The 25,189-nt window shown below is 38.8% G+C and overlaps 1 protein-coding gene across 4 annotated transcripts in view; it reads right to left on the minus strand.

The window, feature by feature from the left end:
* The window catches only part of ATP10A (ATPase phospholipid transporting 10A (putative)), a 187,926-nt gene that overhangs the window by 144,570 nt on the left and 18,167 nt on the right, over window positions 1–25,189 (minus strand). The window lies entirely within an intron of this gene.

Below are 25,189 nucleotides of genomic sequence, written 5' to 3' on the forward strand. Positions count from 1 at the left end.
ACATCATAGAACATATGTATGAAAAAAACTTGAAAGTAACAATTTATATGGAACAAATATTTTTAGATAAAAGTCATTTAAGAAATAGGGCATATTATAGAGATAAATATAAATATGATAGAACCACCATGATCATAACTAAAAACTTAAGATAGTATGATTCACATGAACAATGTCATTTGTGCATCAAAAATTTGGGGAAGAGGTTTGTCCAGAAAAAGCAGTCCATTCACAGTAGCTCAACAAATTATAAAATGTGAAGAAATAAACTTAAAAATTTATGTACTTATGTTTTATATATTTGTGTATGTATTTCTCCATGTAGATTTTCCATTCAGTTTCTATATGGAGAAAGCAGTCATGTTTTTGAAATGATTTAAAAAGAAAAACTTGCCAAATAAAAAAACCCTCCAAGAATTAAATGGAAACACTCTGTATTATATTACTATTGATTCTCCTTAAAATAACCAAATCAAACCTCCAAAGAAAGGGAGGGAACATGACAATAATTCTAATACTTACAGGAAAAAATAAAGTGAAAATTCCCCCAAATAATTAAATGGTGGAAATTTTTACCACCACATGGAAAAAAAAAAATGTTAACAAACATGGTAGATAAGATCGGATCTGTGGACTGAAGTAAAAAGATTTAAAAAATAAATATAAAGGTAGGATTTTAAATTGGTGAAGAAAGGAGAATTCAATAAATGTCTCTTGGGGCAATTTATTCTACAAAAGGGAAAAGAGTACCTCCATCTATATAAAACACACTTTAAAAGTAAAAGGTAAGTTTAAAAATAGAACCACAAGGCAGGGCTGGGGAGGTAGCTCAGTAGTAGAGCACTTGGCTAACATGCATGAGGTCTGAGTTTGATGCCAGTACCACAGGGGGAAAAAAATCATACGCAAACAGATGAATACAAGTGATTACTTACCTGAAACTTTGGGGTTTGAAAGAATATTTTAAGTTTAGAAAGTATAAAAAAGGACAAGACTGTTACATATTTGAGAATACAAAATTTTACAACTTTTATATGTTAAAAAATACAAATTATCCTTAATGGGCTGGGGATATAACTCAGTGGTAGGGCTCTTGCCTGGCATGTGTGAGGCCCTGGGTCCATTCCTAGTACTGACAAGAAGGAAAAGAAGAAAAATAAAAATCTTAACAAAATTGACAGTAATATTAAAGTACAAAGATTTGACAGATAAAAATTAATATACATTATGGTCATCTATCTATGTGTCCTATACATTTAAAGTAATGGGGCTGGGGTTGTAGTGGTGGAGCACTGGCCTAGCATGCATGAGGCCCTGGAGTCCTACTCCCAGTGCTGCAAAAATAAAGTATTAAAAAAAAAACACCACTTTTAAATGACAAAATAAACATCTAGGGCTAGTAACCTTAAAGAAACAATGTTGAATCTTATTAGCCCTCAGAGATACAAATTAAATACAAGGAGATGTCTTGTTGGTCTGTCTTAAGGCAAAAACTAAATTAAACAGGCTGGGAAGCCCTATGTGAGCATTTTGACAATGACATTTATTATTGGAGAGAGCTTTAGTAGTTCTAGACAGACAAAGGCACCAAGATCTGCCTTCAAGGATGCATGACCACTACAATGTTCAAATGAGTGAAGCAAATGGTGATGATCTGGTGAGCAGAACTTTGTAATTTTTAAAAATCACATTTTTGCAGAATAGTTTATGATAAGGAAAGCACTAATAACAATGTGATGGACATAGGATAGAAAACTATAGGTACACCAGGGCTGAAATGTAGTTCATTGGTAGGACACTTGCCTAGTATTCTGGGTTAGTTCAATAACTGGGGAAGAAAAAAATACAACTATAGATTCACCAAAAAGATAGCAATATCTGTGCCAGAAGGTTGCACATGGATGTTGTTTTCTTTTGTACTACTCTATGTTCCAAATGACCCATAGTAAAAAATATACACATTTTAGAATCACAAAAATGTGTTAATTACCCACATACATAATATGGTGCTAAGTTGTTATGCAGTACCTTCTGAAAATATAGCTAATGATAAATAATAATTATGTTTATTTCAATACCATATTGAAATTTTAACTTGGATGTGTAACAGTTTATGAATTTTATTTGTCTGACCTAGGCTGTCCTCCTATCCCTGCTGACCTAATGTTCAAAGTGCCAGGCAGTTCATAAGGATGTGTTACACTTTTGCCTATCTCAAAATCGGGCTATATTAGGCACATAATATTCCCATTTTACAGAGGAATACATATATGTATACATACAGACAGAGTCATAGAATCTATAGTTTAGAAAAGTAATGCCATTTGAGAAAACTGACTTTCAATTAATTATTTCCCCTCACCTTTTACCTATATAAAGCAGTGTTATCATCAATTCACAGCTGAATAAATAAACATTTAAGTGTGGCTAATCAAAGCTTAAACTAAACTGGATAACTAATTCAACCTAAAATAAAAACAAATCCATTTCCTATGTAATGTTTTTCTTACATTAGACTTTCCAACTAAGCTTGTAAATTTCACCTCCAGTAAGTTATGAACCATTCCACCTACATAAGAACTCTTGATACTGTGCAATGTATAAACTTTCAGAAGTTAACCAAATATTTAAGAAAACAACTCTTAAAAAATATCCTAGTAAATGTTTGGATTCATAAACTTCAAACAAAAGTGAAAGAGATGGCTGGGGTTGCCTAGCACGTGTGAGGCACTGGGTTACATTCTCAGCACCACATAAAAATAAATAAAGTAAAGGTATTGGTCCATCTACAACCAAAGGGGGAAAATTTTTAAGTGAAAAATAAAATAGAGTTTGAGTTTGAAGAATCTTATAATGTTTTCAAATTAATGAGGGGCTTAATTAAAAAAAAAAATCTGGCTTCAAGATAGATCAAAGGCTAGGTGCGGTGGCACACACCTGTAATAGCAGCAGCTCTGGAGGCTGAGGCAGAATGATCCTGAGTTCAAAGCCAGCCTCAGCAAAAGTGAGGCGCTAAGCAACTCAGTGAGACCCTGTCTCTGTATAAAATACAAAATAGAGCTGGGGGTGTGGCTTGGTGGTCAAGTACCACTCAACCACTTGATTGAATTCAATCCCTGAAACCTCCCACCCCCACCCCCTTCCCCCGAAAAAAGCAAAGGCTAAGACAGACAGGTAAGCTATCTGGCTGAATGACAAAGGTATACTACACAGAGTCCATCAGGAAAAACTAGGAGACTTTCTAATCATTATCTGACCATTAAGGTAATCAAGCACAGTCTTCAGGTTTTATTACGGACAAAGAATGCAGACTTCAGAGACCTGGTTTAGAAAAATCAATAAACAACAATAGTAACAAAAGGCAGCAACAAACTCTGGGGAAGGGAGTATGTCAGATTTTCATAATTTCTACACTATTTTAGTTTTTCTGTCATTTTTATCAAAATAAAAAGTGGGACATAAAAATAAACAAGAAAAGGCTGCCTGTACACTGAAAATACTTTCCTCAAGTGAGCTCAGGTATTGGACTAACTAGACAAGACAAATATGCTCAAAGAACTAAAGGAAACCATGTCTAAAGGGCTAAAGGGAAGGGCTGGGGTTGTAGCTCAGTGGTAGAGCACTTGCCTTGCATGCATGGGCACTGGGTTCAATCCTCAGCACCACATAAATTTAAATAAAATAAAGGTATCGTGTCCATCTGCAACTAAAATTTCTTAGAAAAAGAGCTAAAGGGAAGCACAGCAATGTATCAAAAAAACTAGAATATCAATGAAGAGAGAGAAATATAAAAAGGAAGCAAGTAAAAATTCTGGAAAAGTACAATAACCAAAATGAAAAACTAAGAAGTTCAATAGTATATTTCTGAGCAGAGAGAAGAAAAAAATCAGCAAATTTGGAAATAAATCAAATGAGATTGTTCACTATGAAAAACAGAGGAAAATGAAGGAATACCAACAGGACCTCCAAGACCTAAAGAACACCATTAAGCATATAGATGCCTGAATAATTGCAGTTCCAGAAAAGAGATAAAATAAAATCCATTTCAAGAAATAATGACTGAAAACTTCCCAAATTCACCTAAAACACAATGAATAACTCCAGATAACGTAACCTAAAAAAAGATCTAAACTTATGTATATAAAAATCAAACATCAGAAGCCCAACACTCTACTTTCAGTAAGGAATAGAGAGAACCTTGAAAGAATCAAGAGAGAAGTGATTCATCTTGTACAGAAGAACTTCATGGAAGACAAAAGAGAGTTAAGAGACAGTTTCAAGATGCTGAAAAAAAGACTGTTAGTCACTAATTTTACACCCCCTAACCCCCAAAAAAACCATTAAAACATAAATGCAAATTTGACATTCTAAGATAAACAAAAACTGAGCAAATTTACCACCAGTTGAACTCTCCAAGAAATAATAAAAGGAAATCTTCAAGTTACCTTGATAGTAACTTGAACACGCCTGAAGAAATAAACAGCACAAGCAAAATTATCTACTCAGTAATTATAAACATAAAAACAAAACTCCCCCCCCTTCATTTAAAAGACAAAAGCATACAACAATACTTACAAGTCTGTGGTGATGAACATATGAGGCATAAATATGTCATGGAATGACAACACCAGCACAAGGGGGGGAGAAGTGCAAATGAAGCTCTGTAAGAGCAAAGTTGTTGTTTTTTTTTAATAGCACTCTAATTAAGGTAATACTTATGTGAATTAGATTACTATACATTAAAATACTAATTAAAAAATCCCCAAGGCCACAACCAAGAAAATATAAAAATAATTTTTAAAATGACAAATGGATAAAAATGGTATACCAGAAAATATCTACTTAACAACAACAACAAAAAAAGAGGGCAGCACTGGAGGAATAGAGGAGCAAAAACAACAAATACATAAGACACAATGAAAGCAAATCACAAAATGGCAGACTTATATTCTACCTTCTCAGCAAGCACATTTAGTGTAAATGAATCAAACTCAACAATAAAAAGGCTGAGACTGATGCAGCTGATTAAACACACACACACACACACACACACACACACACACACACACACACTGCCTGTATGCTAACAATAAAAAAACTTTACATTTAAAAATACAAGTAAGTTGAAAGTAAAAGAATAGAAAAAGACATACCATGCAAAAATCAACAAAAGAGACCTGGATTGGCTGTTTTTGTTATTTGAAAAAGTAGACTTTAAAACAAACAAATAAAAACGACACTTTAGATAAAGAAGGACGCTGTATAATGAGAAAGGAGTAAATCCATTAGGAATTTCTAACAGCTATATACATAACTAACTGCACTATGTGCATTTGTGCATAAATACACAAACTCCCAAAAACACATGAAGCAAAAGGCAAAAAGAATTGAAAGATAATACAATGCAAAGATTGTAAGTGGAAACTCCAGAACCATACTTTCAATGATAAGTCACAACAAGCAGAAAACCAATGAGGAAATGAAAGACTTGAACAATTTTATAAATAAATTAGACCTAACAGACAGCTACACAGAATACTCTGATCAAGGACAGAAAATACACCTTCTTCTTAAATGCAGGTGGAATGCTCTGTAGTGCGGGTCACACCCTAAAACCACCTGAGGAAGTTTGAAGAATCAATATCATACCAATGCGCTCAATGAATTTGTGAAAGAAATCAATAAAAGAAGCAACTTTAGAAAGTACATAAATATAGACACTAAATAATATACTTTTAAGTACCAATGAATCAAAGAGGAAATAATAGAGGTGAATGCAAACAAAAACAACAAATCAAAAATTATGGGATACAGCTAAAGTAGTGTTTAGAGAGAAATTTAACATCCTATATTTAATGTCACTTGAATTATTTTATTCTATCATAAGCATTTCTATGTAATTGAAAATATTTTAAATATAACTTAATAAAGGACATGATATCCTAACAAATGAACATGAAATAATATCTATTCTGCTGATGTAGCAGCATTTATATTATGTTCTGCTTTTGCTTTTGCAAACATTATCTTGGGGCACTTAATCTTTGACTGCCTTAAACATTATTTTTCCAGGACAGATTAGAAATGGAATTATCCACTTCAACAGGTGGGGGTCTTTCTACAGCTGGTGACATCTGGCAACCTATTTGCAAAGGTATTTTCAACATACAGAATGCTGGAAATCTGTGGAGAAAGGATGGAGCAGTAAATATCACAATTCCAAATCAGCTTAGGAAAATAAACATAGTAAAAGGGGGGAAGTTGAAGCCAATTGTGTTCCCTCCTTCCCCACCTTTCGAGTATCCAAAAAATATGGTGAAACATTGCCCTTTCACAGAAAATAAAATTCATAAAACTTGGTCAAATCTGGGGAGAAAGACATGTCATCCTGCTCATCTTCATGGCCCACAAGTGACGTCACCAATAATGATGTTAACCTCTGACAGCATCCACTGGCCAATGACCAGCAGTTCTACTGGTGGTAAATTTGCTCAGTTTTTGTTTATCTTAGAATGTCAAATCTGCACTCGTTTTCCTCAAACTCACACTAAGGAGGTGATATCAGTTATATCTTAAAGATGAGTTAAAATTGGGCACCACCATCAACAACAAAAAAAGTCCTCATATATGGGCATGAATGAGCACTAAATACTAACATTTTCTTTCAAACGTATGTGTGTGCACTTGTGCATAGGTGTGTGTCCTGGGCATCTTTCAGGAAGCAGGCGTTCCTGTCCTCCAGCAAGCAGGCATGCAGCCTGCACCCAGGAGCTTACATTCCACTGGGGAGGGAGGGCTGGTAAACAGCCAAATGAGCAAGCCCCCAGGAGGGTTGGATTGTGGTATGTGGTGTAAGAATAAACAGAACAGAGTAAGGACAGATTACATATGCCAAGAAGGTCCCTGTGAGGATATGATATTGTGAATGAAGTGAAGTGGGAGCCGCAGGAGAGCCGGGGGGAAGGTTCCAGAAAGAGCCACCACCCAGGACTCTGGGGTAAGGCTTGCCTTGGAATATTCTTGTCACAGCCAACAGGATAAGGTGTGGTAGAATGTGAGGTGAGGAGTGAGGACTCTGGGGAGAGGTAGCAGGCAGTCATCCAAGAAGCAAAGGGCTTCAGGTCTTACTCCTAGGAGGTGGGGAGGTATGGGAGGCTTCCGAGGAGTGCCCTGATCTATAAGGTACTGCTCTGCTGCTGGGCTCAGGATACTCAGGTGTGTGTGTTGGTAGCCACGGTACAGGCAGGAGCTGGTGAGACCAAAGGCAGGGAATCCAGACAGAAGGCCATAGGGTTACCTGTGTAGTGCGAGTGTGCAGCACCTGGCATCCTCACCTTCACCTCATGCAGGACTGATCTGGGAGGTGATTTGGAGCAGATCATAGGGTGAAAATGCCCTTTTCGTGTGCCCTAAAACCTTTAGTGTTGCCAAACTCTAAAACTACATGGTTCTGCTAGACAAAGTGGCAAATGTTAACATTCTCACTACACTACCCCTTGGCTGGGCCATTTCTCATGTGAGAAACTACAACTGGGCCCAATTAATAAGTATATTAATTGAAGGAAACCAAACTACCAGTTCAAAGATTTAGAGATTCCAGAAACAGCCCTCAAGAAGAGAGTCAGACTCCTTTGGGGAGGCCCACACCTCCCTGTGACCCCTGCCATTACCTCTAAGGAAGGATTCTGCGTTATCCCTCCCCTGCCCCCACTGTAATTCTGGAGTCTTTGGCCCCAAACTCTAAGATAAGAAATTATTTTCCTACAACCCCACTATCCCATGGAGTCATGGCACTTTAGGAGGCTCTATTTCTTTTCATTTTTGCTATTAGACTTCCCTGCTCTTTTTTTTGCAATACTGGGGATTGAACCCAGGGTACTCTATCATAGAGCTACCCTCCCACCTTTTGTTCTTCTTTTTTTTTTTTAATTGTCTGGATCATTATTGATTGCCAAGTATTTCGAGACTATTGCTAAGTCAGCTTCAGTCATTTCTGCTCTGTGGAAAGCTTTATTTTCACATCTCTACACATTGGACATATATTTTTAGAGAATGCCATCGCCTGTTATGAATTCCCCTCCCACAGCATTCCCCTGGAAATTGGCTTCTCAAACTCTCAATCCTCCTGCTTCAGCTTTTCCAGTTGCTGAAATTACACATGTGCACCACACCCAGCTGCTTATTAGACCTCTTTTAAAAAGAAACAGGTAGTTTTAGTCAATGTGTCACCTAAAGAGACTTTCAGAACATAACTGATCATGGGAATTGATGTTTCAAATGTAAGGTGTACACTTCCTCAGACTTTCAAAGGAAACTAGAGAAGCAGTCAGTTGGGGCTGGGGTTGTGGCTCAGTGATAGAGCACTAGCCTCACATGTGAGAGTCACTGGGTTTGATCCTCGGTACCACATAAAAATAATTGTATTTGTCCACCTAAAACTAAAAAAAAAAAAAAAAAATTAAAACTGCTAGCTGAGCAAACAGGGCTCTCAGAGGGAGCCTCAATATTTCCTTGGTTTCACAGCTTAAAGATGTGCCAGACTTTCCTTCATTTGGCAGCCTGTCTGCATTATTCAAAACCAAAATTATATTTGGGGTGAGTGACGAATCTGCAATGAAATGCAAACAAAACTCCCAGCCACCCACCCCACCTTCCCCACTACACACTGCCCGACCCTCAGCAGACAGGCTGGACCCAGGGCTGGACCCAGCAGCCCCTCCACTCTGTCTGGACGTCTGGATCTACTGCCCACACCCTCCCCTTTCTAAGAAGCCCAGCTCATTCCAAAGCTGTGTGTGGTTCAGAGGCCTTCAGGGACTCCTCCCCATACAAGGTTCTCCACACTGCAATTACACATTGTTAGACAATTACTGTAACTGTAATGGGTTCGGTGTGTTTATGCTCCCTCAGAAAAATGCTGAATTCATCCATGAGGACAGTTAATCTCCTTGATAACAATTTCCAGGGGAATGCTGTGGGAGGGGAATTCCTAATAGGGGATGGCATTCTCTTAAAACGCATGTCCACGGGTAGAGATGTGAAAGTAAACTTTCCTCGGAGGAGAAATGACTGATGCTGATTTAGCAGTAGCCTTGAAATACTTGGCAATCAATGATGCTCTTCACAGATTTTTTTCCAAATACCATATGGATAAATTCACTGTGCTTTGTGAGCTTCTATTTATCCATAGACACTGAGCTCACATAAATGTGCTAGGTATTGGGCTAAAGTCTACATTTAGAGCTTTTATGTGTACCACTTCCCTGCCTGACCCAGGTAGAGAGGTGTTGAATATATTATCTCCATGCATTTCCAAAGAGCCAGCGAACCTTCTGCTACCAACAACTCCTTGTTATTCACTAACAAAATGGAATTCTTTAAAATAAATATTAAAAACTTCCTACAGAGACTTGCAAGTGTCAATAAGTGACTGTGGTATTTATATGTTGTATACAGCTCCTCAAAAATTCATGTCCACCTGGAACCTCAGAATGTGACTTTATTTGGAAAAGAGGGTCTTCACAGATACAATCAGCTAAGTTGAGGTCATACTGGAGTAAGGTGGACCCTAATCCAACAACCGATGTCCTTATGAGAAAAGAGAACAGAGATAACAGAGACTTTCACAGACAGAACGCAGCCATGTGAAGACAAAGACAGAAATTGGAGTCATACACCTAAAGCCAAGGATTGCTAAGGATTTCCTGGAACAACCAGAAGCTGAAGAGAAAGACATGGGCTTTCAGAGGGAGCATGGCCCTGCCAGCAGATGGATTCCAGCTTCCAGCCTCCAAAATTTTGAAAGAACAAATTTCTGTTGTTGTTAGGCATCAAGTTTGTGGCAATTTGTTTCAGCAGCCCTAGCAAACCTGTACAGCAATGGGTGGAAAATGTGAGTGCCGTTATTCCCTGTGCAGACACAAGGAACCACGTTAGTAGGGCCATCATCCTGGAGTGTGTGGTCCTATTGAAAACCTGTTTGACTTTTTTCAAATACATTCTCTTTACATCAGAGTACACTCTGCTTTCATTCAGTGTAATAAAGGAGAAAGGGAAAACAGAAACAAGCAAAATCTAGCCATCTGCCTAAAGGACAGAAGTGAAAGAATAAAAATTATATGCATGTTGGTCCTGCTCCCCAAAGCCTCAGTGAAATGCAGCATTGGTGTCTCTAGGCAACGAGTTAATGAGGCCCAGTTCTCTAGAGCCACAGAGGATTGGACAGAGGCCAGTTCGTGCTGAATTTTTCATAACCTTCGTTTTTATTTTTGTTAAAGAGTCATTTGACAGTAGAGTACCTCTACCAAACAGTTTTCTTCACTTTGATGTCAAAAAGAAAATACATGTATTGTAGAATGGCTTAATCAAGCTAATTAACACATGTGAAACCTTATATACTCATTCTGTATGATGAAAACACTTAAAATCTACTCTTTTAGTAATTTTCACATATATAATATACTGTTATTTATGTTATTAACTATTAGCTATTCCAAAATGTCTACGTATTTCAAAGCATCATTTGTAAGCCATAAGTCAATTGAAAAGTAAAAGATAATATTTAAAAATCATCCTTTAAAGGACACCATTAAGGAAGTAAAAAGACATCACATGGAATAAGAAAATATTGTTCTAAGTTATACATCTGACTGGGACCTTTATCTATTAATAACTATTACAACTAAAATCTAAACAATTCAATTTTAAATGGGCAAAGAATCTGAATAAAGAAGTATGCAAATGGCCAAAAATAAGTGAAAAGATGCTGAACTTCAAAAGCCCTTCAGGAAATGAAATCAAGCCACAAGGAAATAGCCCTTCACACCTTACAGGATGGCTAGAATCTGAAGGACAGACAAGTGTTGGCAAAGATGTGAGATCTGAAAACCTCACATACCGCTGATAGCAATGCAAACTGTTCTTCAGTTAAACATATAGCTACCATTCAGTCCAGTGATTCTATTCCTAGGTAAATACCAAAGAGAAATAAAAACATATCTCTCACAGTAACTTATACACAAATGTTCATAGCTGCATTATTCATAATAGCCCAAAACATGGAAACAACCCAAATATCCATCAACTGATGAGTAGATAAGCAAAAGATGGTACATCTATACAGTGAATACTATTTAGTAACAAAGAGAAATGAAGACTGGCACATGCTACAAAACATGAATGAAACTTGAAAGAATTATACTAAGTGAAAAAAGCCAGTTGCAAAGGACCACATGTTATATGCAATGTCCAGAATGGGCAAATCTATGGAGACAGAAAGACAATCAGTAAATGCCTCGGGATGGGGATAGGAAGAAGATACGAGGGAGATAGCTAAGGAATATGGGGTTTATTAGTGGGGTGATAAAATTTTCTAAATAATAAGAAAGATATTTTTAAAAATCCACAAAATAAGGCTGGGGATGGTTGAATTGCCAGCATGGCAAAAAAAAAAAAAAAGAAAGAAAGAAAAGAAAAGAAACAACAACTATGTATGTATATGTGTGAACATTTATAAACTTCTTTTAAAAAAATCTAAAAAATATAAAGATTCAAAACACTTAACACCAAAAAATAATAACCCAATCAATAAATGGGCAAAAGAACTAGGCAGATATTTTCAAAAGAAGATACACAATGGCCAACAAATACATGAAAAAAATGTTCAATATTGCTAGCAATTAGGGAAATGCAAATCCAAACTAAGTCACTAAGATTTCATCTCTCTACAGTCAGAATGGCAATTATTAAGAACAGAAACAATAATAAATGCTCGCAAGAATGTAGGGGGAAAGGTACACTTGTACATTGTTGGTGGGACTGTAGACTAGTGCAACCACTCTGGAAAGCAGTATGGAAGTTCTTCAAAAAACTAGGAATGGAGCTGCCATATGACCCTGTTATGCCACCCTCATTGGTATTTTTCCAAAAGAACTAAAATCAGCAAAATGACACAGCCACCTCAAGGACTATAAGCAGCACAATTCACAAAAGCCAAATTATGGAATCAACCCAGATGCCCATCAATAAACAAATGGATTTTAAAAATTATGGTATACCTACATTATGGAGTTTTAGTCATATAGAAGAATAAAATTATGGCATTTGCTAATAAATGGATGGAAACTAGAGTATATCATGCAATGCAAGGGTTAACTATTTTGTCTCATATGAAGAAGCTAGAGGAAAATAAAGGAAAGAGGGAGGTGAGGGTTGAATATCATAAAGATATAGAGAAGATCAGTGGAGTAGAAGAAGACTAAGAGTTAGACGAGAAGGATGGGAAAGGGAAGGAAATGCAAAGTTAATTTTAAAAGCCATGCTGTGAGCATATGTAAATATGCCACAGGGAATTTCACCTTCATGTATAAGTAGACAGAATCAATCAGAAATTAATAAATAGATGACCAGAAGAAAGATCAGTAGAGGAAGGAGAATGAGGGGAAGGAATATGGGGGACAGGCACAGAAATTAAATTCCTTTTAGGTACAAATTTGTTGAGATGACCCCAACTACCATGTATAACTATTTATGCTCAAATTTTTTAAAAATCCACAAAACAAGCGAGGTGTGGTGATATCCACCTACGATCCTGGTGACTCAGAAAGCTGAGGCAGAAAGACTGCAAGGTCAAGGCCAGTCTTGGCATCTTATTGAACACCCTCAGCAAGAAAGTGAGAACATGTCTCAAAATAAAAATGGCTGGGCACAAAGCTCAGTGGTAAGGTGCCCATGGGTTTAATCCCCAATACCAGAGAGATGGGAGGTGGAGACAATAATTAAAAATCCATTCAACAAGAACTCGTGAATTGGATTTCATGGGGCAATGGCCCACAGAAGTGACTCCCTTCCTCATTACAGTGAGGGTAGGGACACAGGCATTTATTCAATAGCATATACAGATGCTTCTTGGCTCCAGGAGCCAGTGAAGCCTTTACTTCTTGTCCTACACAGGATCCAGGGTTTGACCCTTTGTACACTACCAAGGCCAGTCATAAAGAGCATCATCCCTGGGCATATCCCATCCTCCCTCCCAATGCATACAGTAGTCTGTCTTTATCTGTGACTTTACTTTCAGTGATTTCTATTACCTATAGTCAATTGTGGTCCAAAAATATGAAATAGGAAATTCTAGAAATAATCTGTAAGTTTTAAACAACACACCTTTCTGAGCAGTGTGGTGAAATCTTACCCCGTCCAGCTCCATCCCCCCTCATTCCTTTGCCCAGCATGTCCATGCCATATACTCTACCCACCCCTTAGTCACTTAGTTATCTATTTTCAGATCAACTACCACAGTATCACAGTACCTGTGTGCATGTATCCAATATTTTACTTACTAATATCCCCAAAACACAAGAGTAGAGATACTGGCAGTTTGGATATGCCAAAGAGATGGTATAAAGTCTTTCAACTGAAAAGGTGAGTTTATCATAGAGTATGTATAGAAAAACACAGTATTAATAGGGTTAAGTACAATCTGTGGTTTCAGAATCCACTAGGGGGTCTTGAAATGTATCCCCTGCAGATAAAGAGGGTAGGGAGCCATTGTATTTCATGTTTTCTTCCCTTTGGTTTATACTATTCCTGTTCTTCTTTAACCAGGTCTACCTCTTCATTTCTCTCTTCCTACACCTCTTTCTTTTGGGTACTTGTCTTCCCTTTTGAACTTCCTTTCCTTGGGTTGTCTAAACTATCTATCCCAAAGGTCTGGCATGGCAAAGAAATACTTATTAAGCACAGAAATGGCTGACACCATAGTGAGAGGCTGTTTTAGTCAGCTATTTATCACTGTGACCAAATTACCCAATAAGAACAATGTAGAGGAGGAAAAAAAGTTTAAAGTTTATTTTTGCTTACAGTTTTAGGGGTTCACTCCACAGCTCTAAGCCCAAAGTGAGGCAGATCATTATAGCAGAAGAGTGTGGGGGTGGAAAGCAGCTCAGGACATGGTAACCAGGAAGCAGAGAGAGAGAGCTCTGCTTACCAGGGACAAAAAATAAACCCCAAAGATACACCCTCAGGGACCTCCTTCCTCCAGCCACACCTCACCTGCCTGCCGTTGCCACACAGATAATCTATGAGTGTATTCACCCACTAATTAGGTTATACCTCTCATGATCTAATCATTTTGCCTCTGAAAATTCTTGCATTGTCTCACACATGAGATTTCGAGGAATGCTTCATATCTTAACCATAACTGAGGCATTTAAGGCTAACAGTGTGGGCTGAACAGAAGCCAGGAAATCATGTGTATAGATAGCTCATTAAACTCCCATCTGCCTATTCAAGCATTAAGACTTCTCCAAGGCTCAGCATGGACCCAGCTTCTCTAAGACATCTTCCTGGGCAGTGTAGCTATCTAGCTGAGCAAATCTGCACATAAAGCTAACTGTGCCAGGAAATGTCCTCAGCACTTTCTAGGCATCATCAGCTGCTGTGTGCTAATCTCCATGGCAACCCTGGGAAGGGTACTATCATGACCTTCATTTCACGCGAGAGTAAGGGCACAAATCATCTGCAAAGAGACATAAAGCAAGACCATTAGGTGTGTATCTGTCCATCTCTCTGTGCTAAAAGACCCTCAAAGGCAAAGGCCAATGATTCACTTTGTGTCTACACAGCATCTAGCATGGGGATTTCTTTCCTTTTCTTAAAAATTTCATATATTTAAGATATAAAACATGATGTTCTGATATACATAGTGAGATGATTTTGCTACAGTTAAGCAAATTAACATATTTGTCATCTCATTTGTTTTTGCTTTATTTTTGGCGGAAAGCACACAAAATCTACTGTCTTAGCAAATTTCCCATATGACTACAATATTAATTCTAATCCTCACCTGCCTGTTAAATCTTCAGTCTTCTTTATCTTACTTTCCACCATGTTCATTGCAATAGCATTCGCAATAGCTAAGATAGTAAACCAAACTAAGTTCCTATCAACAAGTGAATGAATAAAGAGAATGTTGTACATATGCCCAATGTAGCACTAAATGGCCTTCAAAAAGAAAAAAATCTAGGTATCAAAATGTCACAGAGTACCCTTTAAATATGAGCAAATTTTATGTGTCATTGAAAAGAACAGACGTGATACCACCTATAAACTCAGGAGGCCAGGGCAGGATGATTACAAGTTAGAGGCCAGCCTCAGAAACTTAATGGAACCCTGTTCCAAAATAAAACTTAAAAAGGAGGGGACTGGGGGGATGGGGACATAGACCAACGGTTAAGCACTGGTCTAGCATGTATGAGGCCCTGGGTTTGATTCTCAGCAACACACACACACACACACACACACACACACACACACACACACCAAAGAGGAAAAAAATAAAAAGAAGAAAATCCTGCCAAACATACCAATATGGATAAACCTAGGGGTATGTAAGTGAAATATACAAGGCACAGAAAGACACTTATAGCATCATGTCACTCAAATGGAGTCTAAAAATCAAAACAGCAAATTTAAATTCATAGAAATAAGTGTAGAAATGTGGTTACCAGGGTCAGGGCTACGGAAGGGGCAAGGGTATATATAAGGTATAAGTCTCAGTGGGGATGAATGATCCGGGGTCTTTCTATGTAGTAGATGCTGACGCCAACTCATTCTGCTGGCTTGAAGATCAAAGCCAAAAGGCATGAACTAAACCCGTCTTTTACCTCTAAGAACACCAATAGGCAACAACAGCTTATAGGCTGGTGCTGTGGTTTGAGTGTTTCCTTCAAAATTTCATGAGCAGGACCCTTAATTCTTCCAAGGGGCGGGTTGGGAGATAAGACCTAGTGGGAAGTGTGTGGGTATAGGGATGGAGCATTCATGAATGGATTAGCACTTTCTTCATGGGTATGGGTTAGTTATCAAGGGACTGCTCATGAGTTTGGCCCTCTTTTATCTCTCGCCTGTACCCACTTCTCCTCTCTACCATCATGAGCTGAAGCAGTATGAAGCCCTCACTAGAAACTGAGCAGATGCCAGCACCAGGCTCTTGGACATCTCAGACTCTAGAATCATAAATGAGAATAAACTTCTATTCTTAGCCAGATATGATGGCACACACCGTAATCCCAGCAGCTCAGGAGGCTAAGGCAGGAGGATCACAAATTCAAAGCCAGTCTCAGCAGAAGTGAGGTGTTAAGCAACTCAGTGAGACCCTGTCTCTAAATAAAATACAAAAAGAGGGCTGAGGATGTGGCTCAATGGTTGAGTGCCCTGAGTTCAATCCCTGGTATGCCTCCACAATAAAAACATTCTATTCTTTATAAATCACCTAGTCTCAAGTAGTCTATTATAGCAACAGAAAGTGGGGTAAGACCACCAGAAAATATGCATATTCACAAAGAGTGAATTCCATGAACATGACCTGCCTACTTATCATTGGCAGACAGGGTCCTAAAGAAGAGTTGAGGGCATGTGATAGGCTTTGAACCAAATAAAGGGGACACATGCTCAGTAACACACAGTAATATCAGTTAAAAAGAAATGTAGTCAGGGAGGCAGATGGACTTGAAAGAACAGGTAATGATGCCCCTGGAAAAGATGTTGGCTGGGAGGCTCTGCTCCCTGGCAGTGTGGAAAAAAAGAGAAGGGACAAGGGAGCTAAGGTACCCATGCTCTGTGTCAATGTGTTCCAACTTTAGCACATGTTAGTGACAAACACAGGTTTACTGAATCCAGGTCGAATTCTCTGATTACGATGGTCTGGGATGGGCCTTAGAACACACACTTCAAACAAGTTCCCAGGTGACATCAATGATGCTGGTCCAGGGACCACACTTGACACTGCTCTTAGGTTTCTAGTTATAAATTTGGCAGAAGTTACAGACATTTCCAGGAAGTTCCATACCAAACATATCCCATTACGTCAAATTTAGCCAAATTTAAGCTGGTTCTTCTTAGATTTCTGAGTGCAAACGGTACAGATACAACTACTTTACAAAGAAAGTGTGCACTCCCTGTTTCCTTGTTGTTGCGTGCTTTCTGTTGTTTTTTGTTTTTCTTTCTTTCTGGCTTTTTCCTTTCTTTCTGGGATTAGACCCAGGGGTACTCTACCACTGAGCTACATTCCCAGTCCTTTTTATTTGCTATTTTGAGTCAGCATCTGACCAAGATGCTCAGGTTGGCCTTGAACTTGTGTAATCCTCCTCAAACTCAAGTTTCTTCAATAACAGACCTGAGCCACCCTGCCTTCCTTCTTTGTTAGATCTTATTCTCTTTCATTGTAAGGAAAATAAACCAGCAGGAAGCGAGCAAGTTTTCCATTGCAAATCCTTTGAAGAGCCCAGTGCTTCCAATGGCTGCTTACCCAGGGTATTGATAGATGAGGTCAATAAGAGGGAATAGACACATAAGGAAATAAATACACTTTGAAAATCCTGATAAGGGCTCCCTGAGAGGGCTAGCTCACCCTTTCTGTTGAGAAAGTTAATTTTAAAATATTAACATATATGATTACAAGTTTCATCATTTTACTAAATGAGACTACTGGGACTTCAATACATGAACTATGAAACTCTCTTAAACTGTGTTAGGAAAACATGTAAAAAGACTAAGATGCTATGGGGATAATCATTGAAAGAAGAAAACCAAAGAGAAGATACCAAAGGCCTCAGCCAATGCATCTAATTCTGATTTTCACATGTAAGAGAAGTGTGCAGACTGATAGTGTACCTCCTCCAGGTCTACCAAAAGTCTGCCTCACGTAGCCTAGTGGTTACTCACATGGAAAAGTCCCTTGAGCATATACTCCAGATTTTTCCTGAGGTTTATCAGGCATTCACGTAATCTGATTCAAACACAATAAAAAATTGAGTATCCCTTATCCAAAGTGCTTGGGACCAGAAGTATCTGAGATTTCATTTTTTAAAAAAATTCTGGAGTATTTGCATATACATATGGACCTATTTTGGGAATGGGACATAAACATGAAATTCATCTATAATTCCTCTTATACACATAACCTAAAAGTAATTGTTATTGTTTGGATGTGAGGTGCCCCACAAAAGCTCACATGTGAGACAATGCAAGAAGGTTTGGAGGAGAAATTTTTGGGTTATAGCCTTAACTCAATCAGTGAATTAATCCCTGGTGGGATTAAGAGTGGTAAATGGAGGCAGGTGGAGTGTGGCTGGAGGAAGTGGTTCATTGGGGGTGTGGCTATGGGGTATATATATTTTGTATCTGGAGAGTGGAATTTTCCTCTCTCTCCACTTCCTGATCACCATGTGCGCTGCTTCCCTCTACCACACTTCTGCCATGATGTTCTGCCTCAGTTCGGGCCCTGAAGAATGGATTCAGCATTTTATGGACTAAGACCTCTAAATCCGTAAACCTTCAAATAAACTTTTCTTCCCTATAATTGTCTAGTGGGTCTTTTAGTCACAGCAGTGAAAAAGCTGACTAAAACAGTAATTTTAAACAACATGTTTAGTGACTTTCCTTTTGACTATGACCTGTTTCATGAGGTCAGGTGTAGAATTTTCCACCTGTGGCATTAAAAAGTTCCCTGTAGGCCTAGCATTAGGGAGGCTGAAATGGGAGAATTACTCGATTCCAGGAGTTCAAGACCAGCCTGGGCACCACAATAGGATCCCATTCAAGAAAGGGGGGGAAAAAAAGCCAAAGCCTTCAATTTTGCAGAATTTCAGATGTTGAATATTTGGATTACCACCGATGGTACCCTGCCACACTGCCAGTGTGAAGTCCAAGGCACCTCTCAGCTTAGACTCTACATAGTGTCTAAATTGTTACAACCTAGGACGGGTTCATTGTTCAACAGTCACTCTCTAGTCTCTTCCCTAAGATAGATCATATTTTATTAACCCCAAAACTGAGTTTTGTTAATCAATTGCAGATCGGGTTTGGATTTTCTGCATCTTGAATCTCGAGTCTCTTGCGGCTTTTTAAGTGAAAAGTCCCTTTGAGAGCTATGGCTCTTGATAATAATATTGCATGTGGTATTTCCTTAGAATGTGTTTCCCGTGAGGAAACAGGGAAAGCTCAGGCATTACTCCAGGAAATGATTTCAGTCTTAAAAACAGCTTTCTTTACAGTCAGTAATCTGTTTTTCAGAAGTGTTTCTTACCAAGAGCTTCCTCACCTTTCTATGAGATTACGGGACACCTGTCTGTTCAGTGTCTCTCTGGCTCACAGAGTGAATATCCCTAACCACAAGCATGTTCATTTTAGGAATATCCCACAGGCGTGCAGATTTCTCTATGGAATCCATTTCTTGGCAATATTTACCTAAGTATCAGCAATGACATACCCGATGTATTTGTATCCAACACCTATTCTTTCTAGCAGATATTGGCTAGCCTTCATCTCCAGTTACAACTCCAATTTCTAAGCTGAAGGGTTATGACACTCCTAGGATTAAGACAGCAATAATGAATAATTCTAGGTATGTACATTAATTAGCACATCTCTTCTGATTGTAATTATCTGAATTACTCATAGCAATAAGATACAAGTACTTTAAAATAAAACACTGGTGAGTATCTCCAGGCATTAATTTTAAGTTAATAATCCTGTACATTTTATGTATCTCCTATAACAAGAGAACCAAGTCTTCTTGGAGGTCAGATCTAGAATAAGAGCAAGGGTCTTCTGTTTGTCCTCAATTTGTTATTTATAAATCTTATATACCCATCCAGACACCCAGAAGAGATTTGTTAACTGAGCACTTAGAAAAGTGACACCTCACATTTTCTCCCACTCTGATGTATGATGGGTGTTGGGTGGAGCCTCCCAAGGCCTCCTTCCTGAGGCCAAGGACCTGGTAGCCCCATGTTCCCATTGCTCTTGGGTCAATGAGCAGTGTGTCTTTGAGGAACATGAAATTTAGGCCAACTGAATTTTTGTGGCTTCTTACTATACTTAATAACTATGGTTCTGGATAACAAAATGCTCATTTTGTATGCTCTTTATTCTTATATAAACATTCACAGGAAGTTACAAAGAAACAGGTACGGGCTGGGGATGTGGCTCAAGCGGTAGCTCGCTCGCCTGGCATGTGTGCAGCCCGGGTTCGATCCTCAGCACCACATACAAACAAAGATGTTGTGTCCGCCAATAACTAAAAGAAATAAATATTAAAAATTCTCTCTCTCTCTCTCTCTCTCTCTCTCTCTCTCTCTCTCTCCCCCCCCCCCACTCTCTCTCTTTAAAGAAAGAAAGAAACAGCTACCTCCACCTCACCTCCTCTAATGTCACCATGCTATACAACCCAAGTACAATATCCAAACCAGGAAACTAACATCAGTTTTTGACAAATAAGTGGAGTCAATCTATTCAATAAAGAAAATTTTGCTTTTCAATAAATGGTACAGGAACAATGGACATGCATATGCCATAAAGAAAGAGAGAGAGAAAAGAAGAGAAAAATACCTAAACCTCACAGATCTCAGGCCTGGAGGTATGTGCCTGTAGTTCTAGCTACTCAGAAGGCTAAAGCAGCAGGATCATGTGAGCCCAGGAATTCCAGACCAGCCTAGGCAACACGGTGGAATTGTCTCAAAAATCAAGGAAAAAATTTCTAGGTAAAAAAAAAAAAACAAAAAATAAAATTAGGATCTAAGATGAGGCAACAAATTCTTAGACTTGACATTAAAAGCACAATCCACAAAAGAAAAAAAATGATAAACTGAACCTCATTGAAATTAAAAACATTTACTGTGAGAAAGATTCTGTTAAGAAAAGACAAGCTGGGTGCAGTGGCATACGCCTATAATCCCAGCAGCTGAGACAGGAGAATCATGAATTCAAAGCCAGCCTACCAAAAGTGAGGCACTAAGCAACTCTGTGAGACCCTCTCTCTAAATAAAATACCAAAAAAAAATACAAAAATAAAAATAAGGCTGGGGATGTGGCTCAGTGATCGAGTGCCCCTGAGTTCAATCCCCAGTACCAAATAAAATAAAATAAATTATAGACTAGAAAAGTATATTTGCAAAAATCACTTATCAGACAAAACACTTGTATCCAGAATACATAAAGAACTTTCAAAAGCTCAGGGTGCGACTCAGCAGCAGAGGGTACTTACAGGCGATGGGCCTTGGGTTCCATCCCCTGCACTACAAAAAAACAACGAAAAATGAACAAGCGAAATGAAAACAAAACCCTCAAAATCAAACTTAAAAAAAAATCCAAATTAAAAATGGGTGCCGTAAAACAGTTCACTGCAGAAGATATAAGGGTAGCAAGTCAGCACAGAGGGTGAGTCAGACTGTCAGCACAATGGCACCTGGGTGTGGAGCAGGACGACTTGGAGCTCCCACTCGGTCTCCTTCTGGCTTCCCCTTTGGCCAGACAGATCCTCTTTTAGTTCTGTTTTGTTTTGCTTTCATCTATGCCTGTCGGTGGTTCTGGTTATGGGATTCTTCTGCCCAGTCTGGGCACACAGGGAAGACAGAACAGAAGCCCAGGACCCACAGTATTGCTGCCCCTGAGTCCTTTGGTCCCAGCCAGGCTGCCTTATTCCTTTAGTTTTCAATGTTCTTTTATTGTTGTGTGTTGAATTATTTCCAGAATTGAGTTTTATTTACAGGGGAGGAGCAGGAAAAAGTGAATCGATACCATCTTGTTCTAGAACCAAAAGTCCCTGTTTTTAACATTTTTCTAGCATGTTTCCATGAACTGCTTAGAAAACAGGACTACTGTTCCAGTTTTTCTCTCTCTCTCTCTTTTTTTTTTTTTTTTTGCTTTTATGTGCATTTTTTTTGTGATAGTTCTGTAGGAGCAGAAATATTTTCATACTATGCTGAACAAAATTTACAGCATCCATGTGTATGATTAAAATATCAACAGTCTTTTAAACCTCAGTCATAAACATCATCTCTGATTTTATAAGGTCTCTTTTCTAGTTAAAAGGCTATGATTCGGGTTGGGATATAGTTCAGTTGATAGAGTGCTTGCCTAGCATACACAATGCCCTGGGTTCAATCCCCAGCACCACAAAAAACAAAAATGTCTTTAATCAACCATCTTATTTAAATATCAAAATGACTTCACTCCACTAGCCAGCTCAAAACCTGTGTTCTGAATGGTTGCTATAAGGTTTTAATAGTTGGAAAGGCAAGCACAAAATTAAATGGTATAAACACATGTCCAACATGGTCACTTTCATATACCTGCACCCTGGGACCAGAGGGCTGACATGAACCTTAGAAGCAGCAGATTCCTCCCCCAGAGTTCCACACCTCAGGACTCTGAGGTGTGACAGCCGCATTCCAAACATCACCACCCAAGCACACATCACTGAGTGCTGAGGCTTCCAGGGAACACAGCTCAAATACAGATAATGGAAGGAGTAAGTGGAGGGAGACAGACACAATTTAGATGGGAAGAGGGACATAATAAACTCTTAAGAACCTGGCTGAACTTTGCCTCTGGATTGACATGATAGATTTCTCCCAAACCAGATCCCAGATTTGGTGCAGAAAAGAGTCACTCTTCTCTGTGCAGGGATTTATCATTTGTATCCCACATTATAGCAAAAATCAGTGAGCACACACACACACAAGCACACACACGAACATAATCCTTCTAGGCATCTTTGAATGGATACAACTTCCTACAACATCCCTCCCTGAGTACTAACCTCACTGATTCCCCTGTCTTCAGAGATCATTCAAAACATCCAGAATAGAATAGGACAGATATTTCAAGGATACTCAGAGAGAACTCCTCCCTCCCCTTTCATAAAGACTGACACATGGCTTCGAACATCAAACTCCCACCCTTGAGCTCCCTAGGAAAATCATGCCAGGCCTACAGATAGTGCCAGAGACCCCAGGAACTCTAGAAGCTATTTCTGGATGGTCCTTCTACTTGGTGCAATTGTCTAAGTTCAAGAACACTTAGGTCCTGATATAAAGGACTGGAGTCTCTTTTTTAACCTATCTCCCCCTTTTACCTATCTCCTCCTTCTCTTGGTCTTGAGATACAAGTTTGGAGGATTTGTCTAAAATAACAATACTGCAGTCAGGGGTGTAGTTCAGTGGCAGAGAGCTTGCCTGGTATGCACAGGTTGTAGGTTCTAATCTCAGTACTTCAATTAAAAAAATAATAATAACTGATGTGACACAGCAATCTGTATACGGGGTAAAAATGGGAGTTCATAACCCACTTGAATCAATCTGTGAAATATGGTATATTAAGAACTATGTAATGTTTTGAACAACCAACAATAAAATAATTTAAAATAATAATAATAATAATAAAATAAAATCACCCTTTGATGAAAATGACAATGTTCACCTTTGGTTTAAGACAAACCAAAGGTAGATAAACCTTATTATCATTAACTTACATAATATGAAGAAGCCAAAATGTCAGAAACAAATGACACAAGGCCACAAAACACATATTAGGTGTCAAAAATACCTTTGTCATGCACAGTGATTACATATTTATTATTTACTATTGGTTATATGTCACATAATTGCTTTTCAACATTTTCATAAAGAGGAGGAAGAATTGGCCATTGAATAGAAAAGAAATTGAAAAAAGCAGACCTTGAGTTTTTTTCTCCACAGCACATCTTTCAGCCAGCTGGAATCGAATCAAAAAGGAGAACTCGTAACTGTGACCTCAAGTTAAATTATCATGCAACTAAAAGGAATTTTATGGGGTATTCCTAAACTGTGGATCTTGCCTCGGGTAATGAAACTTAAGAAAAATTTTCCTACTTATGACCATGTTCCTAATATATTAATTTTTATGATGTCCTACTTTCAAAAAAGATTGTTAATTTCTTGAGCAATCAAAAGTGAACCAAATAATTAAAACTGCTTTCCTTTAAAAATAATTTCCATCTTCCTGTGGGCTTTTAAAATGTAGAGAGAGCAAGACTTATAATGGTGCAGCCCCACCCTGTCCCTTACAGGCCCTTCCTGCTGCCCCATTCACCTTGAGTGGCAGAGGGCAGGAGGGCTCCTTGCCTGTCCACGCCTCAACCACATATCAGGGCAGACACAGCCCTGAGCTGGCTGCAGCACAGTTGGGTACCATGGACCCTCCAGACCTGTCTATTGAAGTGCTTATCCCAGACTTCAAAAGGAGATGCTTGGTGGAACTGGCAATCTGCATGACAATCTTAGAGACACATGATTTTAACCATTCTTGGTCTTAACTGATAAATTTTGGTCTAGCTAATCTGCCTGTTCCTCCAATCACTCCAGTCCAGCCAACTGCAAGCCTCTGATTTTACAAGAAGGGTCACAACCCTGAACAAGGGTCATATGAAAGCAATGAATGAAAAGTTTCCATGAGAAAGATCCCCCAATTTAGGAAGAAGGTGTGGCACCACCATGTGGTAAACACATGCAGATCAAGACCCCTGTTCTCATGCTCTTTGGCCAGCAAGTCTCAGGGAGCAACTTCTCATTCTTTGACTGCAGAGAATCAGAGCATGAACAAAGAGGATAGAGTACACATAATATTAAAGGGAAGATGGAGGTGAAATATTTAATAAAAAAAAGGTCAAAATCAAGAAATCAGCACTCTCTCTGTGTGGTGTGTGTGTGCACACGTGTGCGCGCGTGCATGTGGGCGCGCATGAACATATCAGAGGCCATGTTGATGATGGATGATGATACCTGCCACCAACACTACCAGCACACACTGATCCTTCCTGGCACTGTTTCTCAAACTGCCCCAAGTTCACAGTCATGCCCCTGCTGCCAGGAAAACAGGGCTCTTACTCTAGACTCAAGAGGAGTCTTGATGTCAGAAGATAAAGGTTAGGACAGTCTCTAGGCAACAACATCACAAACAGAGCACTTGACCTACACTCAGCTGGTACCAAGTCTCCCGAGCTTATTGTGTGCACCTGCCCATGGAGTAATGTGAGCAAACACCAGGCCAGTACCCCTGGACACCTGTACCACCTTGAGTTAAGGGGCCAAAGCAACCTTCTTAAACTGAATGAGAGCAAACCACAAGGTAAATCAGGAAAAGACTTGTTGCTCTGGTCACTACCCTGATTATGCAATCAAGGATAGGGCTTGAGAAAAGGGCATCCAAACCAAATCCATGCGAAATACCTCCATACATGAAAAGCACAAGATACTCATGCATGCACATGGCAACTTGGATCACGTAGCCAAAAGACGGAAACAACCCAAGGGGCCACTGATAGCTAAGGAGATAAACTGAATGTAGTATATTTGCACAATGGAATATTCAA

The sequence above is a fragment of the Spermophilus citellus genome, assembly GCF_964194105.1.
Source record: "Spermophilus citellus genome assembly, chromosome: 4".
Classification (NCBI taxonomy): Eukaryota; Metazoa; Chordata; class Mammalia; order Rodentia; family Sciuridae; genus Spermophilus; species Spermophilus citellus.